This window comes from Idiotropiscis lumnitzeri, unplaced genomic scaffold, assembly GCF_059441095.1.
Source record: "Idiotropiscis lumnitzeri isolate Australia: NSW breed Sydney's pygmy pipehorse unplaced genomic scaffold, RoL_Ilum_1.0 HiC_scaffold_26, whole genome shotgun sequence".
NCBI classification, from domain to species: domain Eukaryota; kingdom Metazoa; phylum Chordata; class Actinopteri; order Syngnathiformes; family Syngnathidae; genus Idiotropiscis; species Idiotropiscis lumnitzeri.
The window spans coordinates 665,881-675,660 of record NW_028283564.1 but is presented as its reverse complement, the minus strand read 5'-3'; positions in this window follow the sequence as shown (position 1 = coordinate 675,660).

Sequence of the window (9,780 nt, the reverse complement as noted above, 5' to 3'; positions counted from 1 at the left end):
GATCACCTGAGTCATGTTGCTGGAGCTTTTGTTGCCACAGAGTACAATCGGACTTTTCAGCACCGTAATAGCCACGCCTTTTGCCAAAACGTCACAAAATTCGGCAGAGAGTAAGATCATTGTCTTGAGTCTTTTCTGACTAATTTTCAGTCGGATTCGTCGAAAGGGCACCGTGCAGTACGTGAAAATTAAAATAAAAACAAATTTTTGATTCCACTTGGCGGCACTGTGTGTATAACAAAATAATAACATTAAGATGTCTTCAGGTCGGGACGTTTTATTTACAGGTGAAGGTTTGGATTTTTAGGAGCATGTGCAGGGGAGTTATTAAGCATTCATTTATTTGTATTAGGTTCATTTTGTCTTCTTATTATTGATATTTGACTGATTCATTAAAAGCAGACAATTATGTTTTAGGTTAATTTTTTACCTGACATGTTTCGGCGAGTCTTTCGCCTTCTTCAGAGTGTCGCATGATGGTGTCTTGAGACCCGTCTTTATCAGCTGATGTTCCATGAGGGTGTGACTTACCTGTCAAAAAAATGAAAAATCAGAGCAGTAAAAGAACAAGCACAACATGAACATTACAAATCAGCAATCACTGACCACTGCAAAAGGGAAAACCACATCATGGACCGGGAGAAGGGCAGGGTCATCCGCACCGAAGAGAACAAACAACAGCGCTGGATCAGAGAGGCCATTGAGATCTGCAAGCGAGGCATAAAAACCATGAACAGAGACAAGGGAGCCTTCATCCTCTCTACCACCTGGAGCAGCATTTTGGCGGAGTGAACGGACAGCGGGGGGCGTGACTTGCCTTCATTCTTGTGACAGGTAAGTCACGCCCTCATGGAACATCAGCTGATAAAGACGGGCCACAAGACACCATCATGTGACACTCTGAAGAAGGCGAAAGACTTTCGTATTGTGACATCCTCAAGGCCTAAACACTCATCCGAGCAAATGTAAGGTAGATTTTGTTAACCTGCCCGGAGAAAAAAATCAACGAAAATAATTTGTATTTGTTTTAACCAGTTGGTGGCGCTACCACTGCGATCAAAAATAAGTTGGCAGCCGTCTTCAGGGCCTGAATATCCTCAAATGTGAAAAATTTCGAGAAGATGGATCATCTGAATCATTTTGCAGGAACTTTTGTTGCCACGGAGAATAATCAGACTCTGCGGCACCGTAATAGCCACGCCCTTCGAAGGAAAGTCACAAAAATAGGGATAGAGTAAGATCAATGTCTTGAGTCTTTTCTAGCCAATTTTCAATCAGATTCGTTAAAAGGGCACCGTGCAGTACGTCAAAATGTAAAAAATGATATTGATTGGCGCAAGGTGTATAACTGAATATAAACATATAGATGTCTTCAGGTACAGACTCTTTATGTACATGTGAAGTTTTGGATTTTTAGCAGCATGTGCAGGAGAGTTATTAAGCATTTTGTCCATTGCGGCGAAGGAAATCTTAAGTGAAAACTTTGATGCCCCGCCCCCGTCATATAGTATTTCGGAAACAAAAAATTTTAGCCCCAGTGTTTGTGCCAGGTCTTCAGATGCTACAGACAGAATTTTAAGGCAATCAGATGAAGCCTTTAGGATCAGGGTGCAAAAGAATGACCCCTGTAAACATGCAAAAAAGGGCAAAAGTCGGACTTTCAAAAATTCATAACTCACTTCCTGTTCATATTAGACGTTAAAATATCAAATTTTTCGCCATGCCCGATGAGACTGCCAAGTTTGGTGAGTTTTTGTGCATGTTTCGGGGGTCAAAAATGCGATCGAACAATCGGAAAAATAATAATAATAATTTCTACAAAAACAATAGGGGCTTCGCAGCGGTCGCTGCTCAGGCCCTAATAATAATAATAATAATAATAATAAAAGTAATAATATTTTCTACAAAAACAATAGGGACCTCGCCGCGGTCGCTGCTCGAGCCCCAATAATAATTTCTACACAAAGTCCATTGTGGTGACCCGCCCCCTTTTAAGTAAATTCAAAATGGCCGACTTCCTGTAAAACCTAGCTCATTGCTCCAAGAGACTTTTTTGTAGGTCTTGGTCTTATACATACAGTGAACCCTCGCTACTTCGCGGTTCACCTTTCGCAGGTTCAGTGCTTCGCGGGTCTAAAAAATATTCGGGGGCATTGTAGTTTCGCCGAGCGGCACGACGGGGCGCTGGAGCGGTTAGACGGCCGGCGTGCGCCGAAGAAGAGCGTGGGCGAAGACGAGAGTGGACGAAGAAGAGCACGTTCCCCCGGACACGATCGGTGGCGACGTTTCGCGCGGTTCGGACCGTACCAGAGCTCCGGCCAGCGTGCGTGGCAGTTAAGCCGTAGAGGAGCACCTTCCCCGGGCACGGGCGGTGCCAAGCGGCCCCTAAGTTTAACCAAATGGAAGCTCCGGAGGAGGAGGGCATGCTCGCGTCACAGTAAGCCGAAGAGGAGCACCTTCCCCGGGCACGGGCGGTTCCAAGCGGCCCCTAAGTTTAACCGAATGGAAGCTCCGGAGGAGGAGGGCATGCTCGCGTCACAGTAAGCCGAAGAGGAGCACCTTCCCCGGGCACGGGCGGTGCCAAGCGGCCCCTAAGTTTAACCGAATGGAAGCTCCGGACGGAGGAGGACGGGCGTGTGTCACAGTTAAGCCAAATTGGAGCACCTCTTCTGCCCGGGCACGAGCGGAGCGCGAGGCTGTCAGTTATGAATGAATAAATGAATAAATAAATAAAGAATGCCACCTTTCATTTCACAGGGCACACCGGACGGCGTACCAGCAGGTAAAAGTCGGAGTAATTAAATAAATACAAAAAGAATGGCTGGGGAATAAAAAAATAATACGTTTTAATAATAATTTGGTTTTTTTGTTATAACATGAATTTCACTCTCTCTCTCCCCGTATATATATATATATATATATATATATATATATATATATATATTTATTATATATATTGTTTATTTTTTTTAAGCATTTTTGAAGGTGCGCCGCTACTTCGCGGATTTTCAGTTTTCGCGGGTGGTCTCGGTCCCCGTTAACCGCGATAACCGAGGGTTCACTGTACTCCATAAAATTTACAAAAAGCGAGGTGAAACACTCAACCAGAGCTGCTTTTTTTAACATTTCTCGAGGGCCATGGCGAGCCATTTCAAAAAAGCTGCACAACTAACGTATAAAATATTGATAAATTTGCTCGGCCTGATGTGTGTGTAAAGTTTTACGAGTTGTCGTTCATATTTAGAACCTCATAATCAGCTTTGTTTTATTGCCGAACAGTGCAATGCCACTCCCACAACTTTTCATGAAAAAGGACGAATTTCGTATTGTGACATCCTCATGGCCGAAACAGTCATCCGAGCATATATGAGGGCGACCTTGTTGAGTTGCACGGAGAAAAACATCCAAGAAAATAACTTGTATTAGCTTTTACCAGTTGGTGGCGCTACTACTACGATGTAAAATAAGTTGGTAGATGTCTTCAGGGCTGAAGTATCCTCAAATGTGTACAACTTCGAGAAGATAGGATCATCTGAGTCATGTTGCCGGAGCTTTTGTTGCCACAGAGTACAATCGGACTTTTCAGCACCTTAATAGCCACGCCTTTTGCCAAAACGTCACAAAATTCGGCAGAGAGTAAGATCATTGTCTTGAGTCTTTTCTGACTAATTTTCAGTCGGATTCGTCAAAAGGGCACCGTGCAGTACGTGAAAATTAAAATAAAAACAAATTTTTGATTCCACTTGGCGGCACTGTGTGTATAACAAAATAATAACATTAAGATGTCTTCAGGTCGGGACGTTTTATTTACAGGTGAAGGTTTGGATTTTTAGGAGCATGTGCAGGGGAGTTATTAAGCATTCATTTATTTGTATTAGGTTCATTTTGTCTTCTTATTATTGATATTTGACTGATTCATTAAAAGCAGACAATTATGTTTTAGGTTAATTTTTTACCTGACATGTTTCGGCGAGTCTTTTGCCTTCTTCAGAGTGTCGCATGATGGTGTCTTGAGCTGATGTTCCATGAGGGTGTGACTTACCTGTCAAAAAAATGAAAAAATCAGAGCAGTAAAAGAACAAGCACAACATGAACATTACAAATCAGCAATCACTGACCACTGCAAAAGGGAAAACCACATCATGGACCGGGAGAAGGGCAGGATCATCCGCACAGAAGAGAACAAACAACAGCGCTGGATCAGAGAGGCCATTGAGATCTGCAAGCGAGGCATAAAAACCATGAACAGAGACAAGGGAGCCTTCATCCTCTCTACCACCTGGAGCAGCATCTTGGCGGAGTGAACGGACAGCGGGGGGCGTGACTGGCCTTCATTCTTGTGACAGGTAAGTCACGCCCTCATGGAACATCAGCTGATAAAGACGGGTCACAAGACAGCATCATGTGACACTCTGAAGAAGGCGAAAGACTTTCGTATTGTGACATGCTCAAGGCCTAAACACTCATCCGAGCAAATATAAGGTAGATTTTGTTCACCTGCCCGGAGAAAAACATCAACGAAAATAATTTGTATTTGTTTTAACCAGTTGGTGGCACTACCACTGCGATCAAAAATAAGTTGGCAGCCGTCTTCAGGGCCTGAATATCCTCAAATGTGAAAGATTTCCAGAAGATGGATCATCTGAATCATTTTGCAGGAACTTTTGTTGCCACGGAGAATAATCAGACTCTGCGGCACCGTAATAGCCACGCCCTTTGAAGGAAAGTCGTAAAAATAGGGATAGAGTAAGATCAATGTCTTGAGTCTTTTCTAGCCAATTTTCAATCAGATTCGTTAAAAGGGCTACGTGCAGTACGTCAAAATGTAAAAAATGATATTGATTGGCGCAAGGTGTATAACTGAATATAAACATATAGATGTCTTCAGGTACAGACTCTTTATGTACATGTGAAGTTTTGGATTTTTAGCAGCATGTGCAGGAGAGTTATTAAGCATTTTGTCCATTGCGGCGAAGGAAATCTTAAGTGAAAACTTTGATGCCCCGCCCCCGTCATATAGTATTTCGGAAACAAAAAATTTTAGCCCCAGTGTTTGTCCCAGGTCTTCAGATGCTACAGACAGAATTTTAAGGCAATCAGATGAAGCCTTTAGGATCAGGGTGCAAAAGAATGACCCCTGTAAACATGCAAAAAAGGGCAAAAGTCGGACTTTCAAAAATTCATAACTCACTTCCTGTTCATATTAGACGTTAAAATATCAAATTTTTCGCCATGCCCGATGAGACTGCCAAGTTTGGTGAGTTTTTGTGCATGTTTCGGGGGTCAAAAATGCGATCGAACAATCGGAAAAATAATAATAATAATAATTTCTACAAAAACAATAGGGACTTCGCAGCAGTCGCTGCTCAGGCCCTAATAATAATAATAATAATAATAATAAAAGTAATAATATTTTCTACAAAAACAATAGGGACCTCGCCGCGGTCGCTGCTCGGGCCCCAAAAATAATTTCTACACAAAGTCCATTGTGGTGACCCGCCCCCTTTTAAGTAAATTCAAAATGGCCGACTTCCTGTAAAACCTAGCTCATTGCTCCAAGAGACTTTTTTGTAGGTCTTGGTCTTATACATACAGTGAACCCTCGCTACTTCGCGGTTCACCTTTCGCGGGTTCAGTGCTTCGCGGGTCTAAAAAATATTCGGGGGCATTGTAGTTTCGCCGAGCGGCACGATGGGGCGCTGGAGCGGTTAGACGGCCGGCGTGCGCCGAAGAAGAGCGTGGGCGAAGAGGAGAGTGGACGAAGAAGAGCACGTTCCCCCGGACACGATCGGTGGCGACGTTTCGCGCGGTTCGGACCGTACCAGAGCTCCGGCCGGCGTGCGTGGCAGTTAAGCCGTAGAGGAGCACCTTCCCCGGGCACGGGCGGTTCCAAGCGGCCCCTAAGTTTAACCGAATGGAAGCTCCGGAGGAGGAGGGCATGCTCGCGTCACAGTAAGCCGAAGAGGAGCACCTTCCCCGGGCACGGGCGGTGCCAAGCGGCCCCTAAGTTTAACCGAATGGAAGCTCCGGGGGAGGAGGGCGGGCGTGTGTCACAGTTAAGCCAAATTGGAGCACCTCTTCTGCCCGGGCACGAGCGGAGCGCGAGGCTGTCAGTTATGAATGAATAAATGAATAAATAAATAAAGAATGCCACCTTTCATTTCACAGGGCACACCGGACGGCGTACCAGCAGGTAAAAGTCGGAGTAATTAAATAAGTACAAAAAGAATGGCTGGGGAATAAAAAAATAATACGTTTTAATAATAATTTGGTTTTTTTGTTATAACATGAATTTCACTCTCTCTCTCCCCGTATATATATATATATATATATATATATATATATATTTATTATATATATTGTTTATTTTTTTTAAGCATTTTTGAAGGTGCGCCGCTACTTCGCGGATTTTCAGTTTTCGCGGGTGGTCTCGGTCCCCGTTAACCGCGATAACCGAGGGTTCACTGTACTCCATAAAATTTACAAAAAGCGAGGTGAAACACTCAACCAGAGCTGCTTTTTTTAACATTTCTCGACGGCCATGGCGAGCCATTTCAAAAAAGCTGCACAACTAACGTATAAAATATTGATAAATTTGCTCGGCCTGATGTGTGTGTAAAGTTTTACGAGTTGTCGTTCATATTTAGAACCTCATAATCAGCTTTGTTTTATTGCCGAACAGTGCAATGCCACTCCCACAACTTTTCATGAAAAAGGACGAATTTCGTATTGTGACATCCTCATGGCCGAAACAGTCATCCGAGCATATATGAGGGCGACCTTGTTGAGTTGCACGGAGAAAAACATCCAAGAAAATAACTTGTATTAGCTTTTACCAGTTGGTGGCGCTACTACTACGATGTAAAATAAGTTGGTAGATGTCTTCAGGGCTGAAGTATCCTCAAATGTGTACAACTTCGAGAAGATAGGATCATCTGAGTCATGTTGCCGGAGCTTTTGTTGCCACAGAGTACAATCGGACTTTTCAGCACCTTAATAGCCACGCCTTTTGCCAAAACGTCACAAAATTCGGCAGAGAGTAAGATCATTGTCTTGAATCTTTTCTGACTCATTTTCAGTCGGATTCGTCAAAAGGGCACCGTGCAGTACGTGAAAATTAAAATAAAAACACATTTTTGATTCCACTTGGCGGCACTGTGTGTATAACAAAATAATAACATTAAGATGTCTTCAGGTCGGGACGTTTTATTTACAGGTGAAGGTTTGGATTTTTAGGAGCATGTGCAGGGGAGTTATTAAGCATTCATTTATTTGTATTAGGTTCATTTTGTCTTCTTATTATTGATATTTGACTGATTCATTAAAAGCAGACAATTATGTTTTAGGTTAATTTTTTACCTGACATGTTTCGGCGAGTCTTTTGCCTTCTTCAGAGTGTCGCATGATGGTGTCTTGAGCTGATGTTCCATGAGGGTGTGACTTACCTGTCAAAAAAATGAAAAAATCAGAGCAGTAAAAGAACAAGCACAACATGAACATTACAAATCAGCAATCACTGACCACTGCAAAAGGGAAAACCACATCATGGACCGGGAGAAGGGCAGGATCATCCGCACAGAAGAGAACAAACAACAGCGCTGGATCAGAGAGGCCATTGAGATCTGCAAGCGAGGCATAAAAACCATGAACAGAGACAAGGGAGCCTTCATCCTCTCTACCACCTGGAGCAGCATCTTGGCGGAGTGAACGGACAGCGGGGGGCGTGACTTGCCTTCATTCTTGTGACAGGTAAGTCACGCCCTCATGGAACATCAGCTGATAAAGACGGGTCACAAGACAGCATCATGTGACACTCTGAAGAAGGCGAAAGACTTTCGTATTGTGACATGCTCAAGGCCTAAACACTCATCCGAGCAAATATAAGGTAGATTTTGTTCACCTGCCCGGAGAAAAACATCAACGAAAATAATTTGTATTTGTTTTAACCAGTTGGTGGCACTACCACTGCGATCAAAAATAAGTTGGCAGCCGTCTTCAGGGCCTGAATATCCTCAAATGTGAAAGATTTCCAGAAGATGGATCATCTGAATCATTTTGCAGGAACTTTTGTTGCCACGGAGAATAATCAGACTCTGCGGCACCGTAATAGCCACGCCCTTTGAAGGAAAGTCGTAAAAATAGGGATAGAGTAAGATCAATGTCTTGAGTCTTTTCTAGCCAATTTTCAATCAGATTCGTTAAAAGGGCTACGTGCAGTACGTCAAAATGTAAAAAATGATATTGATTGGCGCAAGGTGTATAACTGAATATAAACATATAGATGTCTTCAGGTACAGACTCTTTATGTACATGTGAAGTTTTGGATTTTTAGCAGCATGTGCAGGAGAGTTATTAAGCATTTTGTCCATTGCGGCGAAGGAAATCTTAAGTGAAAACTTTGATGCCCCGCCCCCGTCATATAGTATTTCGGAAACAAAAAATTTTAGCCCCAGTGTTTGTCCCAGGTCTTCAGATGCTACAGACAGAATTTTAAGGCAATCAGATGAAGCCTTTAGGATCAGGGTGCAAAAGAATGACCCCTGTAAACATGCAAAAAAGGGCAAAAGTCGGACTTTCAAAAATTCATAACTCACTTCCTGTTCATATTAGACGTTAAAATATCAAATTTTTCGCCATGCCCGATGAGACTGCCAAGTTTGGTGAGTTTTTGTGCATGTTTCGGGGGTCAAAAATGCGATCGAACAATCGGAAAAATAATAATAATAATAATTTCTACAAAAACAATAGGGACTTCGCAGCGGTCGCTGCTCAGGCCCTAATAATAATAATAATAATAATAATAAAAGTAATAATATTTTCTACAAAAACAATAGGGACCTCGCCGCGGTCGCTGCTCGGGCCCCAATAATAATTTCTACACAAAGTCCATTGTGGTGACCCGCCCCCTTTTAAGTAAATTCAAAATGGCCGACTTCCTGTAAAACCTAGCTCATTGCTCCAAGAGACTTTTTTGTAGGTCTTGGTCTTATACATACAGTGAACCCTCGCTACTTCGCGGTTCACCTTTCGCGGGTTCAGTGCTTCGCGGGTCTAAAAAATATTCGGGGGCATTGTAGTTTCGCCGAGCGGCACGATGGGGCGCTGGAGCGCCGAAGAAGAGCGTGGGCGAAGAGGAGAGTGGACGAAGAAGAGCACGTTCCCCCGGACACGATCGGTGGCGACGTTTCGCGCGGTTCGGACCGTACCAGAGCTCCGGCCAGCGTGCGTGGCAGTTAAGCCGTAGAGGAGCACCTTCCCCGGGCACGGGCGGTGCCAAGCGGCCCCTAAGTTTAACCGAATGGAAGCTCCGGAGGAGGAGGGCATGCTCGCGTCACAGTAAGCCGAAGAGGAGCACCGTCCCCGGGCACGGGCGGTTCCAAGCGGCCCCTAAGTTTAACCGAATGGAAGCTCCGGAGGAGGAGGGCATGCTCGCATCACAGTAAGCCGAAGAGGAGCACCTTCCCCGGGCACGGGCGGTGCCAAGCGGCCCCTAAGTTTAACCGAATGGAATCTCCGGGGGAGGAGGACGGGCGTGTGTCACAGTTAAGCCAAATTGGAGCACCTCTTCTGCCCGGGCACGAGCGGAGCGCGAGGCTGTCAGTTATGAATGAATAAATGAATAAATAAATAAAGAATGCCACCTTTCATTTCACAGGGCACACCGGACGGCGTACCAGCAGGTAAAAGTCGGAGTAATTAAATAAATACAAAAAGAATGGCTGGGGAATAAAAAAATAATACGTTTTAATAATAATTAGTTTTTTTTGTTATAACATGAAT